Raw genomic sequence first — 15,086 nt, 5'->3', positions numbered from 1 at the left:
GGGATTTATCCCAGAGGTGCAAGTATTCTTCAATATATGCAAATCAGTCAATGTGATACACCATATTAACAAATTGAAGGATAAAAACCATACGATTATCTCAATAGATGCAGCAAAAGCTTTTGACAAAATTCAACACATATTTGTGATAAAAACTCTCCAGAAAGTGGGCATAGAGGGAACCTACCTCAACATAATAAAGGCCATATACGACAAACCCACAGGAAACATCATTCTCAATGGTGAAAAATTGAAAGCATTTCCTCTAAGATCAGGAACAGACAAGGATGTCCACTCTCACCACTATTATTCAACGTAGTTTTGGAAGTCCTAGTCACGGCAATCAGCAAAGTAAAAGAAATAAAAGGAATACAAATTGGAAAAGAAGAAGTAAAACTGTCACTGTTTGCAGATGACATGATACTATACATAGAGACTTCTAAAGATGCCACCAGAAAACTACTAGAGCTAATCAATGAATTTGGTAAAGTTGCAGGATACAAAATTGATGCACAGAAATCTTTCATTCCTATACACTAATGATGAAAAATCTGAAAGAGAAATTAAGGAAACACTCCCATTTACCATTGCAACACAAGAATAAAACACCTAGGAATAAACCTACCTAGGAAGACAAAAGACCTGTTTGCATAAAATTATAAGACACAGATGAAAGAAATTAAAGATGATACCAACAGATAGAGAGATATACTATGTTCTTGGATTGGAAGAATCAATATTGTGAAAATGACTATACTGCCCAAAGCAGTATAGACAGATTCAATGCAATCCCTATCAAATTCCCAATGGCATTTTTTATGGAACTAGAACAAAAAATCTTAAAATTTGTATGGAGACACAAAAGACCCCAAATAGTCAAAGCAGTCTTGAGGGAAAAAAACGGAGCTGGAGGAATCAGACTCCCTGACTTCAGACTATATTACAAAGCTACAGTAATCAAGACTATATGGTACTGGCACAAAAACAGAAACATAGATCAAAGGAACAAGATAGAAAGCCCAGAGATAAACCCATGCACCTATGGTCAACTAATCTATGACAAAGGAGGCAAGGATATACAATGGAGAAAGGACAGTCTCTTCAATAAGTGGTGCTGGGAAAACTGGACAGCTACATGTAAATGAATGAAATTAGAATACTCCCTAACACCATACACAAAAATAAACTCAACGTGGATTAGAGACCTAAATGTGAGACGAGACACTATATAACTCTTAGAGGAAAACATAGGAAGAAAACCCTTTGATATAAATCACAGCAAGATCTTTTTTGATCCACCTCCTAGAGTAATGGAAATGAAAACAAAAATAAACAAATGGGACCTTATGAAAATTCAAATCTTTTGCACAGCAAAGGAAACCAAAAACAAGAGAAAAGACATCCCTCAGAATGGGAGAAAATGTTTGCAAACGAATCAACGGACAAAGGATTAATGTCCAAAATATGTAAACAGCTCATTCAGCTCAATATTTAAAAAACAAACAACCCAATCCAAAAATGGGCAGAAGACCTAAATAGACATTTCTCGAAAGAAGACATACAGATGGCCAAGAAGCACATGAAAAGCTGCTCAACATCACTAATTATTAGAGAAATGCAAATCAAAACTACAATGAGGTATCACCTCACACCAGTTAGAATGGGCATCATCAGAAAATCTACAAACAACAAATGCTGGAGGCGGTGTGGAGAAAAGGGAACCCTCTTGCACTGTTAGTGGGAATGTAAGTCGATACAGCCACTATGGAAAACAGTATGAGTATGGAGGTTCCTTAAAAAACTAAAAATAGAACGACCATATGATCCAGCAATCCCACTACTGGGCATAAAGCCAGAGAAAACAATAATTCAAAAAGACACATGCACCCCAATGTTCATTGCAATGCTATTTACAATAGCCGGATCATGGAAGCAACCTAAATGCCCATCGACAGATGAAGGGATAAAGAAGATGTGGTACATATATACAATGGAATATTATTCAGCCATAAAAAGGAACGAAATTGGGTCATTTGTTGAGACGTGGATGGATCTAGAGACTGTCATACAGAGTGAAGTACGTCAGAAAGAGAAAAACAAATATTGTATATTGATGCATATATGTGGAACCTAGAAAAATGGTACAGATGAACCAGTTTGCAGGGCAGAAATTGAGACACAGATGTAGAGAACAAACGTATGGACACCATGGTGGAAAACCATGGGGGGATGGGAGTGGTGGTGTGATCAATTGGGTGATTGGGATTGACATGTATACACTGATGTGTATAAAATTGATGACTAATAAGAACCTGCTGTATAAAAAAATAAATAAAATGTAAAAATTAAAAAAAGAGTAACTACGACCCTGCAGCCTGTGGAAAGGAGACCTCAAACACAGTATTTTAGACAAAATGAGAAGACAGAGAAATATGTTGCAGACGAAGGAGCAAGGTAAAAACTCACAAGATCAAAAAAATGAAGAGGAAATAGGCAATCTACCTGAAAAAGAATTCAGAGTAATGATAGCGAAGATGATCCAAAATCTCGGAAACAGAATGGAGAAAATACAAGAAACGTTTACAAGGATCTAGAAGAACTAAAGAAAAAAACAAACAGTGATGAACAACACAATAACTGAAATTAAAAATACACTAGAAGGAATTGATCTCAGAATAACTGAGACAGAAGAACAGATAAGTGAGCTGGAAGATAGAATGTTGGAAATAGCAGCCACAGAGAAGAATAAAGAAAAGGAACTAAAAGAATTGAGGACAGTCTCAGAAACCTCTGGGACAACATTAAACACACCAACATTCGAATTATAGGTGTCCCAGAAGAAGAAGAGAAATAGAAGGGTCTGAGAAAATATTTGAAGAGACTATAGTTGAAAACTTCCCTAACACGGGAAAAGAAATAGTCAGTCAAATCAAAGAGGCACAGAGAATCCCATATAGGATAAATGCAAGGAGAAACATGCTGAGACACATATTAATCAAACTAACAAAAATTAAATTCAAAGAAAAAATATTAAAAGCAGCAAGAGAAAATCAACAAATAACATACAAGGGAATCCCCATAAGCTTATCAGCTGATCTTTTTGCAGAAATTGTGCAGGCCACAAGGGAGTGGCAGGATATGTTTAAAGTGTTGAAAGGGAAAAACCTACAACCAAGATTACTCTATCCAGCAAGGTTCTCATTCAGATTTGACTGAGAAATCAAAAGCTTTACAGAAAAGCAAAAGCTAACAGAATTCAGCACAACCAGAACAGCTTTGCAACAAATGCTAAAGGAACTTGTCTAGGCAGGAAACAGAAGAGAAGAATAAAGACCTACAAAAACAAACCCAAAGCAATTAAGAAAATGGTAATAGGAACATACATATTGATAATTGCCTTAAATGTAAATGGATTAAATGCACCAACCAAAAGACACAGTCTGGCTGAATGGACACAAAAACAAGACCCATATGTGTGTTGTCTACAAGAGACCAACTTCAGACCTAGGGACACATACAGACTGAAAGTGAGGGGATGGAAAAAGATATTCCATGCAAATGGAAATCAAAAGAAAGCTGTAATAGCAATACTCATATCAGACAAAATAGACTTTAAAATAAAGACTGTCACAAGAGATAAGGAAGGACACTACATAATGATAAAGGGATCAACCCAAGAAGAAGGTATAACAATTGTAAATATTTATGCACCCAACATAGGAGCACATAAGGCAAATGCTAACAGCCATAAAAGGAGAAATTGACAGTAACACAATAATAGTGGGGATTTAACACTCCACTTACACCAATGGATAGATCATCCAGACAGAAAATTAATAAGGAAACAGAAGCCTTAAGTGACATATTAGACCAGATAGACTTATTTGATATTTACAGGACATTCCATATGAAAGCAGAAGAATACACTTTCTTCTCAAGTGCACACAGAACATTCTGCAGGGTAGATCACATCTTGGGTCACAAATCAACCCTTGGTAATTTAAGAAAATTGAAATCATATCAAGCATATTTTCCAACCATGATGCTATGAGATTAGAAATCAATTACAGGGGGAAAAAACTGTAAAAAACACAAAACATGGAGGCTAAACAATATGATACTAAATAACCAAGAGATCACTGAAGAAATCAAAGAGGAAATAAAAAATACCTAGAAACAAATGACAATGAAAACATGATGACCCAAAACCTACGGGATGCAGCAAAAGCAGTTCTAACAGGGAAATTTATAGCAATACAATCCTACCTCAAGAAACAAGAAAAATCTCAAATAAACAACCTAACCTTATGCCTAAGCAACTAGAGGAAGAACAAACAAAACCCAACATTAGTAGAAGGAAAGAAATCATAAAGATCAGAGCAGAAATAAATGAAATAGAAATGAAGAAAATGATAGAAAAGATCAAACTAAAAGCTGTTTCTTTGAGAGGCTAAACAAAAAATTGAAAAACCTTTGGCCAGACTCATCAAGAAAAAGAGGGAGAGGATTCATATCAATAAAATTGAGAAATGAAAAAGGAGAAGTTACAATGGACACCACAGAAATGCAAAGGGTAATAAGAGATTACTACAAGCAACTATAGGCCAATAAAATGAACAACCTAGAAGAAATGGAAAAATTCTTAGAAAGGTACAACCTTCCAAGACTGAACCAGAAAAAAATAGAAAATATGAACAGACCAATCACAAGTAATGAAATTGAAACTGTGATTAAAAATCTTCCACCAAACAACAGTCCAGGGCCAGACGGCTTCACAGGCAAATTCTATCAAACATTCAGAGAAGAGCTAATACCTATCCTTCTCAAACTCCTCCAAATAATTGCAGAGGGAGGAACACTCCCAAACTCATTCTAGGAGACCACCATCACCCTGATACCAAAACCAGACAAATATATTACAAAAAAAAGAAAATTACAGGCCAATATCATTGATGAACATAGACGGAAAAATCCTCAACAAAATGTAGCAAACCAAATCCAACAACACATTAAAAGGATCATACACCAAAGTCAAGTGGGATTTATCCCAGAGATGCAAGGATTCCTCAATATATGCAAATCAATCAATGTGATACAGCATATTAACAAATTGAAGAATAAAATCCATATGATCATCTCAATAGATGCAGAAAAAGTGTTCGACAAAATTCAACACCAATTTATGATAAAAAAACTCTCCAGAAAGTGGGCATAGAGGGAACCTACCTCAACATAATAAAGGCCATATATGACAAACCCACAGCCAACATCATTCTCAATGGCGAAAAACTGAAAGCATTTCCTCTAAGATCAGGAACAAGACAAGGATGTCCAATCTTGCCACTTTTATTCAACACAATTTTGGAAGTCCTAGCTACGGCTATAAGTGAAGAAAAAGTAATAAAATATATCCAAATTGGAAAAGAAGAAATAAAACTGTCACTGTTTGCAGATGATATGATACTGTACATAAAATTTCTAAAGATGTTACCAGATCAAACTAGCCCTGGAATTTTTCACAGAACTAGAACAAAAAATTTCACAATTTGTATGGAGACACAAAAGACCCTGAATAGACAAACCAATCTTGAGAAAGAAAAACGGAGCAGGAGGGCTTCCCAGGTGGTGCAGTGGTTGAGAGTCCACCTGCCGATGCAGGGGACGTGGGTTCATGCCCCGGTCCGGGAAGATCCCACATGCCGTGGAGAGGCTGGGCCTGTGAGCCATGGCCGCTGAGCCTGTGGGTCTGGAGCCTGTGCTCCGCAACAGGAGAGGCCACAACAGTGAGAGGCCCACATACCGCAAAAAAAAAAAAACAAAAAACGGAGCAGGAGGAATCAGGCTCCCTGCCTTTAGAATATACTACAAAGCTACAGTAATCAAGACAGTATGGTACTGGCACAAAACAGAAATATAGATCAATGGAACAGGATAGAAAGCCCAGAGATAAACCCACACACATATGGTTACCTTATCTTTGATAAAGGAAGCAAGAATATACAGTGGAGAAAAGACAGCCTCTTCAATAAGTGGTGCTGGGAAAACTGGACAGGTACATGTAAAAGTATGAAATTAGAACACTCCCTAACACCATACACAAAAATAAACTCAAAATGGATTAATGACCTAAATGTAAGACCAGACACTATTAAACTCTTAGAGGAAAACATAGGCAGAACACTCTATGACATAAATCACAGCAAGATCCTTTTTGACCCACCTCCTAGAGAAATGGAAATAAAAACAAAAATAAACAAATGGGACCTAATGAAATTTCAAAGCTTTTGCACAACAAAGGAAACCATAAACAAGACCAAAAGACAACCCTCAGAATGGGAGAAAGTATTTGCAAATGAAGCAACTGACAAAGGATTAATGTCCAAAATATGTAAATCGCTCATGCAGCTCAATATTAAAATAACAAACAACCCAATCCAAAAATGGGCAGAAGACCTAAATAGACGTTGCTCCAAAGAAGATATACAGATTGCCAACAAACACATGAAAGAATGCTCAACATCATTAATCAGCAGAAAAATGCAAATCAAAACTACAATGAGATATCATCTCACACCAGTCAGAATGGCCATCATCAAAAAATCTAGAAACAATAAGTGCTGGAGAGAGTGTGGAGAAAGGGGAACACTCTTGCACTGTTGGTGGGAATGTAAATTGATACAGCCACTATGGAGAACAGTATGGAGGTTCCTTAAAAAACTAAAACTAGAACTACCATATGACCCAGCAATTCCACTACTGGGCATATACCCTGAGAAAATCATAATTCAAAAGAGTCATGTGGGGCTTCCCTGGTGGCGCCGTGGTTGAGAGTCCGCCTGCCGATGCAGGGGACGTGGGTTCGTTCCCCAGTCCGGGAGGATCCCACATGCCACGGAGCAGCTGGGCCCGTGAGCCATTGCCACTGGGCCTGTGCGTCCAGAGCCTGTGCTCCACAGCGGGAGAGGCCACAGCAGTGAGAGGCCCACGTATAGCAAGAAAAACAAAAAAGATTCATGTACCAAAATGTTCATTGCAGCTGTATTTACAATAGCCAGGACGTGGAACCAATGTAAATGTCCATCAACAGATGAATGGATAAAGGAAATGTGGCACATATATACAATGGACTATTACTCAGCCATAAAAAGAAACGAAATTGAGTTATTTGTAGTGACGTGGATGGATCTAGAGTCTGTCATACAGAGTGAAGTAAGTCAGAAAGAGAAAAACAAATACCATATGCTAACAGATATACATGGAATCTAAGGAAAAAAATGGTCATGAAGTACCTAGGGGCGAGATGGGAATAAAGACACAGACCTAGTAGAGAATGGACTTGAGGATATAGGGAGGGGGAAGGGTAAGCTGTAATAAAGTGAGAGAGTGGCTCAGACATATATACACTTCCAAACGTAAAATAGATAGTTAGTGGGAAGCAGCCACATAGCACAGGAGATCAGCTTGGTGCTTTGTGACCAACTAGAGGCGTGGGATAGGGAGGGTGGGAGGGAGGGGGATGCAAGAGGGAAGAGGTATGGGAACATAGGTATATGTGTAACTGATTCACTTTGTTATAAAGCAGAAACTAACACACCATTGTAAAGCAATTATACTCCAATAAAGGTGTGAAAAATAACAAACAACAACAAAGATGTTACCAGAAAACTACTAGAGCTCATCAATGAATTTGGTAAAGTCTCAGGATACAAAATTAATTCATAGAAATGTCTTGCATTCGTATACACTAACAACGAAAGATCAGAAAGAGATTAAGGAAACAATCCCATTTACCATCGCATCAAAAAGAATAAAATACTTAGGAATAAACCTACCTAAGGAGGCAAAAGACCTGTACTCAGAAAACTGTAAGGTACTGATGAAAGAAAGCAAAGATGACATAAATAGAGGGAGAGATATACCACATTCTTGGACTGGAAGAATCAATATTATGAAAATAACTATACTTCCCAAAGCAATCTACAGATTCAATGCAATCTCTATCAAATTGCCAAGGGCATTTTTCACAGAATTAGAACAAAAAAATTTTACCTTTTGTATGGAAACACAAAAGACCCCGAATAGTGAAAACAATCTTGAGAAAGAAGAATGAAGCTGGAGGAATCAGGCTCCCTCACTTCAGACTACACTACAGAGCTATAGTAATCAAAACAGTATGCTACTGGCACAAAAATAGAAATATAGATCAATGGAACGGGATAGAAAGTTCAGAGATAAACCCATGCACCTATGGCCACCTAGTATATAACAAAGGAGGCAAGAATATACAATGGAGCAAAGACAGCCTCTTCAATAAGTGGTGCTGGGCAAACTGGACTTCTGCATGTAAAAGAATAAAATTAGAACACTCCCTAACACCATACACAAAAATAAACTCAAAACGTATTAAAGACCTAAATGTAAGGCTGGATACTGTAAAACTCTTAGAGGAAAATATAGGCAGAACACTCTTTGACATAAATCACAGGAAGATCTTTTTCAATCCACCACTAAAGTAATGAAAATAAAAACAAAAATAAAGAAAAGGGATCTAATTAAACTTAAAAGCTTTTGCACAGCCAAGAAAACCATAAACAAAATGAAAAGACAGCCCTCAGAATGGGAGACAGTATATGCAAATGAAGCAATTGACAAGGGATTAATTTCCAATACATACAAACAGTTTATGCAGCTCAGTGTCAAAAAAAACGAACAACCCCCAAAAAATGGGTGGAAAACCTAAATAGACATTTCACCAAAGAAGACATACAAATGGCCAACAGGCACATGAAAAGATGTTTAACATCACTAATTATTAGAGAAATGCCAATCAAAACTACAAAAGGTATCACCTCACACCAGTCAGAATGGCCATCATCATAAATCTACAAACAATAAATGCTAGAGAGGGTGTGGAGAAAAAGGAACCTTCTTACACTGTTGGTGTAAATGTAAATTGTAGAGCCACTATGGAGAACAGTATGGAGGTTCCTTACAAAACTAAAACTAGAACTACCATATGACCCAGCAATCCTACTCCTAGGCATATATCCGTAAAGAAACATAATTTGAAAGGATGCATGCACCTTGATGTTCATTGCAGAACTATTCACAATAGCCTAGACATGAAATCAACAAAAATGCCCATCGACAGAGGAATGGATAAAGAAATGTGATACATATATACAATGCAATATTACTCAGCCATAAAAAGGAACAAAATAGTGCCATTTGCAGAGACATGGATGGACCCAGAGACTGTCATACAGAGTGAAGTAAGCCAAAAGGGAAAAACAAATATTGCATAATATCATTTATATGTGGAATCTAGAAAAATGATACAGATGAACTTATTTTCAAAGCACAAGTAGAGTCACAGATGTAGAGAACAACTTATGGTTACCAAGGCAGGGAAAGGGGGTGGGACGAATAGACAGATGGGGATTGACATATATATCGATGTAAAATAGATAACTAATGAGAATCTACTGTATAGTACAAGGAATTCTACTCAATGCCCTGTGGTGACCTGAATGGGAAGGAAATCTAAAAAAGAGTGGAGATACATATACGTACATCTGATTCACTTTGCTGCACAGCAGAAACTAACACAACATTGTAAATCAGCTATACTTCAATAAAAAATCAAAATAAAATAAAATAAAAGCTATTTATGACAAACCCACAGCCAATATCATACTCAACAGTAAAAACCTGAAAGCCCTCCTGCTAAAATCTAGAACAAGACAGTGATGCCCACTCTCACCACTTCTTTTCAACATAGTATTGGAAGTCCTAGCCACAGCCAACTGACAAGAAAAAGAAATAAAATGTATCCAAATTGGAAGGAAAGAGGTAAAATTGTCATTATATGCAGGTGACATGATACTATATATAGAAAACCCTAAAGATTCCACACAAAAACTACTAGAATTGATCAATGAATTCAGGAAGGTAGCAAGATACAAGATTAACATGCAGAAATCAGTTCCATTTCTTTACAGTAACAGTGAAATATCAGAAAGAGAACGTTAAAAAAAAGAAACCTTTTAAGATTGCACTAAAAAAAATACTTAGGAATAAACCTGACCAAGGAGGTGAAAGAGTTATATGCTGAGAACTGTAAAACATTAATAAAGGAAACTAAAGATGATTCAAAGAAATGGAAAGATATTCTGTGCTCTTGGATTGGAAAAATTAATATTGTTAAAATGGCCATACTAGCCAAAGCATTATACAGATTTAGTGTGATCCCTATCAAATTACCCAAGACATTTTTCACAGAACTAGAAAAAATAATCCTGAAATTTATATGGAACCACAGGAGACCCAGAACTACTAAAGCAATCCTGAGGAAAAAGAACAAAGCATAACCCTCCCAGACTTCAGACAATGCTACAAAGTACAGTAATCAAAACAGTGTGGTATTGGCACTAAAACAGATATACAGATCAATAGAACAGGATAGAGAGCTTAGAAATAAACCCACACCTATGGATAATTAATCTTTGACAAAATAGGCAAGAGTATACAATAAGGAAAAGACAGTACCTTCAGCAAGTCATGCTGGGAAAGCTGGACAGTTGCATGTAAATTAATGAAGTGAGAATACACACTCACACCATACACAAAATGGCTTAAAGACTTAAACATAAGATAAGACACCATAAAACTCCTAGAAGAGAACTTAGGCAAAACATTCTTTTATATAAATTGTACAAATGTTTTCTTAGGTCAGTCTGCCAAGGCAATAGAAATAAAAACAAAAATAAACAAATGGGACCTAATCAAATTTACATGCTTTTGCACAGCAAAGGAAACCATAAACAAAACAAAAAGACGAGTTATGGAATGAGAGAAAACATTTGCAAACAATGCAATTGACAAGGGCTTAATTTCCAAAATATACAGACAGCTCATACAACTCAACAAAAACAAAAAAACAAACAACCTAATTGAACTATGAGCAGAAGACCTAAATAGACATTTCTCCAAACAAGACATACAGGTGGCCAACAGGCACATGAAAAGATGCTCAACATTGCTAATGATTAGAGAAACGCAAATCAAAACTACAATGAGGTATCACCTCATACCAGTCAAAATGGCCATTATTAAAAAGTCTACAAATAACAAATGCTAGAGAGGGTGTGGAGATAAGTAGTAGTATTGCCACCTACACCGTTGGTGGCAATGTAAGTTGGTACAGCCACTATGGAAAACAGTATGGAAGTTCCTCAGAAAACTAAAAATAGATTCACTATATGATCCAGCAATCCCACTCCTGGATATATATCCAGACGAACCTATAATTTGAAAAGATACATGAACTATTCACAATAGCCAAGACATGGAAACAACCTAAATGTCCATCAATAGATGAATGGATAATGAAGATGTGGTACATGTATATGAGTGAATACTACTCAGCCATGAAAAAGAATGAAATAATGCCATTTGCACTAACATGGATGCAAGTAGAGGTTATCATACTAAGTGAAGTAAGTCAAAAAGAGAAAGACAAATACCATATGATATCACTTATATGTGGAATCTAAAATATGACATAAATGAACTTATCTCCAAAGCAGAATCGGATTCACAGACATAGACAACAGACCTGTGGTTGCCAAGGGGGTGGGATGGAGGAGGGCTGGACTGGGAGCTTGGGGTTAGTAGATGTAAACAATTACATATAGAATAGATGGACAACAAGTTCCTACCATATAGCACAGGGAACTATGTTCAATGTCCTTGGATAAACCATAATGGAAAAGAATATTAAAAAGAACCTATATATGTATACATTAGTCACTGCTGTACAGCAGAAATTAACACAACATTGTAAATCAACTATACTTCAATAAAAAAAAAAAGAAAACAGACTGAAAATCGATGTTTTAACCTTTGAACTTAAGAAATTCAAATCACCTCACACTCATACCTGTCAGAGTGACTATCGTCAGAATGACCACAGATAACAAATACTGGCGAGGATGTGGAGAAAAGGGAACCTAGAATACTGTTAGTGGGAACGTAAATTTTTGCTGCCACTATGTAAAACAGTATAGAGGCTCCTCAAAAAACTAAAAACAGAACTATCATATTATTCAGCAATTCTACTCTGGGTATGTGTCAGGAGAAAACAAACAAACAAACAAAAAAATCTGAAAAGATGTATGTACTCCAAAGTTCACAGCAGCATTATTTACAATAGCCAAGATATGGAAGCAACTTAACTGTCCATCAGCAGATGAATGGATAAAAAATATGTCGTATATATATACAATGGAATATTACTCATCCATAAAAAAGAATGAAATTTTGCCATTTGCAACAACATGAATGGTCCTGGAGGATATTATTCCTAAGCAAATAAGTCAGAAAAAGACAAATACTCTATGTTATAACTTATATGTAGGATCTAAAAAATGAAACAACGAATGAATATAACAAAACAGAAATAGACTCACAGATATAGAGAACAAACTAGTGGTTACCAGTGGGGGGAAGAAAGGGGGAGGGGCAAGAGAGGGGTAAGGGATTAAGAGGTACAAACTACTATGTATAAAACAAATAAGATACAAGGATACAGTGTACAGTACAGGGAATACAGCAAATTTTTACAATAACTTTAAATGGAGTATAAACTATAAAAATATTTAATCACTATGCTGTACACCCAAAACTAATATAATATTGTAAATCAACTATAATTTAAAAATAAATAAAAGAAATTCAAGAAAGAACAATAGATTAAACCCAAAGAAATTGAAGGAAGAAAATGATAAGAACCAGAATTAATAAAATAGAAAACAATATAGCAGATCAATAATATCAAATTTTGTTTCTTGAAAAGTCTAATAAAACTGCTGAAACTCTGGCAAGAATGATCAAGTGAAAAAAAGAAGACACAACTCAAAAATATCAGGAATATAAAGGGAGGACACAAATTTACATAGGCTACAAGGGCTTTAAGAACATAATATTAAGAAAAATTTTGTGCCAAATATTTGAAAATTTAGGTGAAATGGAAAATTTTCTAAAAAAAAAAAAACTTACCAAAACTAACTCAAGAAGAAAAAACTCTGAATAGTCTTTTAGCCAGTAAAGAAATTGAGTCAGTAGTTCTACCAAAAATTCAAGAATTAAGTAATTCCAATCTTACAAAAACTCTTCCAGAAATATAAACAATGAAAAATTGTGAACTCATTTTATGAACCTAGAATAATCTTAATACCAAATCTAGATTTTAAAAAAAGCATGAGAACAGAATTTTAGGCCATTTTGTTTATTAACACACATGCAAAATCTAAACAAAATATTAGCAACCAGATAGAGCAACATGTAAAAATGTACTACATCTTGACAGAGATAGGTTAATTCTAGAAATAAAAGTTGCCTTAAATTGTTTTAAAAAAATAATTAATACAATTCACCATATTAACAGACTAAAGGAGAAAAATCATCTTACTTGCTGCTGAAAAAGCATTTGATTGATTCTCCATTCATGATAAAAACTCAGCAAACCAGAAGCAGAAGGAAATTGATAAAAGATAGCTTTTTAAAGCTCACAGTGGGGCTTCCCTGGTGGCGCAGTGGTTGAGAGTCCGCCTGCCGATGCAGGGGACAACGGGTTTGTGCCCCGGTCCGGGAGGCTCCCACATGCTGCGGAGCAGCTGGGCCCATGAGCCATGGCCGCTGAGCCTGCGCGTCCGGAGCCTGTGCTCCGCAACGGTAGAGGCCACAACAGTGAGAGGCCCACGTACCGCAAAAAAAAAAAAAAAAAAAAAAAAACTCACAGTGAACATTACTCTTAATGGTAAATACTTGAAATCTTCTCTACTAGACCAGGAACAAGAGGAGAATATACATTATCACCCCACTGACCTAGAAGTTTTAAGCAAGACACAGAGGAGGGAAAGGAGAAAAGGAAGAGAGAGAGGAAAGTTATAAGAATTAATAAGGAGGACCCAAAATTGTTATTTTTCACAGGTGATAAGATCATCTATTGGCAAATCCTAAGAAATCCACAGGTAAATGATTAGTATAAATACAAGCATTTGGCAAGGTTACTGGCCAAAAAAATCAATATACGAAGATCAATTTCACTTAATTTTATTTCCATGAACCAGCAAAAACAGATAAAGAATGTAACCTTTAAAACTATAGCCATTTAAAATAACATCAAAATATAAGTAACTAGGAATAAATTTAACAAAAGACTGCAAGATTTTTATGAAGAAATATTTAAAACTTTATTGAAAAAACATTAAAGGAAAATTATTATTTCATGTAACAAACACTTGTGCAGAACCCACTTCATGTCAAGTAATTCTAATGCTTTACAATTATTAACCTAATAAATCCTCATAACCACTCCTATGAGAAAGGGACTTTTATTATAATCATCCCATTTACAGTTAAGGAAACTAGAAAATATCACAAAGTTACAAATCCACTGAGTGACAGAGGTAGGATTTGAACCAAAGCAGCTTGGCTATAGAATCTTGTATTAGGTTGTCTTTCTTGGTGAAAAAAATAAAAAAATAAATGGAGAGAGACATCCTATTTATGGTTTAGAATACACAAAATATAAATATATCAGTTCTCCTCAAAATTATAAGGATGCCAAATTCTCCTCAAAATTATTTTATAGTTTCAATGCAATTCCAATCAAAATTCCAAGAGATGCCATTGTGGTTCAGGTGCAGCATCCAACAAGGTTTTGAAGTTCACCTGCAGTGCAGGGGGCAAATCAGATAACTGCTGTGACCCATGTAGAGGCCAAGGACTGGGTTGTCCCATTTATTAAGCACCTACTATATTCTAGTCACTGCTCTAGACACTAGGATACAGTGATGAACAAGATAGACAAGGTACTTGCTCTCATTGAGTTTTTCATCTAAGAGGGAATATATGTCTACCTCTGAAAAAATAATTGGCATCAGATTACTCCTCACACTGAGAACTTTAAAAGCCGGATTAAAGTGTTTGAAGGCACAGAGCTGGCAGCCATGACTTGAAGAGCCAAGATCCAAAGCAAAGGGAAATGTGCTCCTTTGAGCCCAACACTCTAAAGACAATTT

This window comes from Leucopleurus acutus, assembly GCF_964270905.1.
Source record: "Leucopleurus acutus genome assembly, chromosome: 2".
In the NCBI taxonomy this organism is placed as follows: Eukaryota; Metazoa; Chordata; class Mammalia; order Artiodactyla; family Delphinidae; genus Leucopleurus; species Leucopleurus acutus.
Note: the sequence above shows the minus strand (reverse complement) of the source record.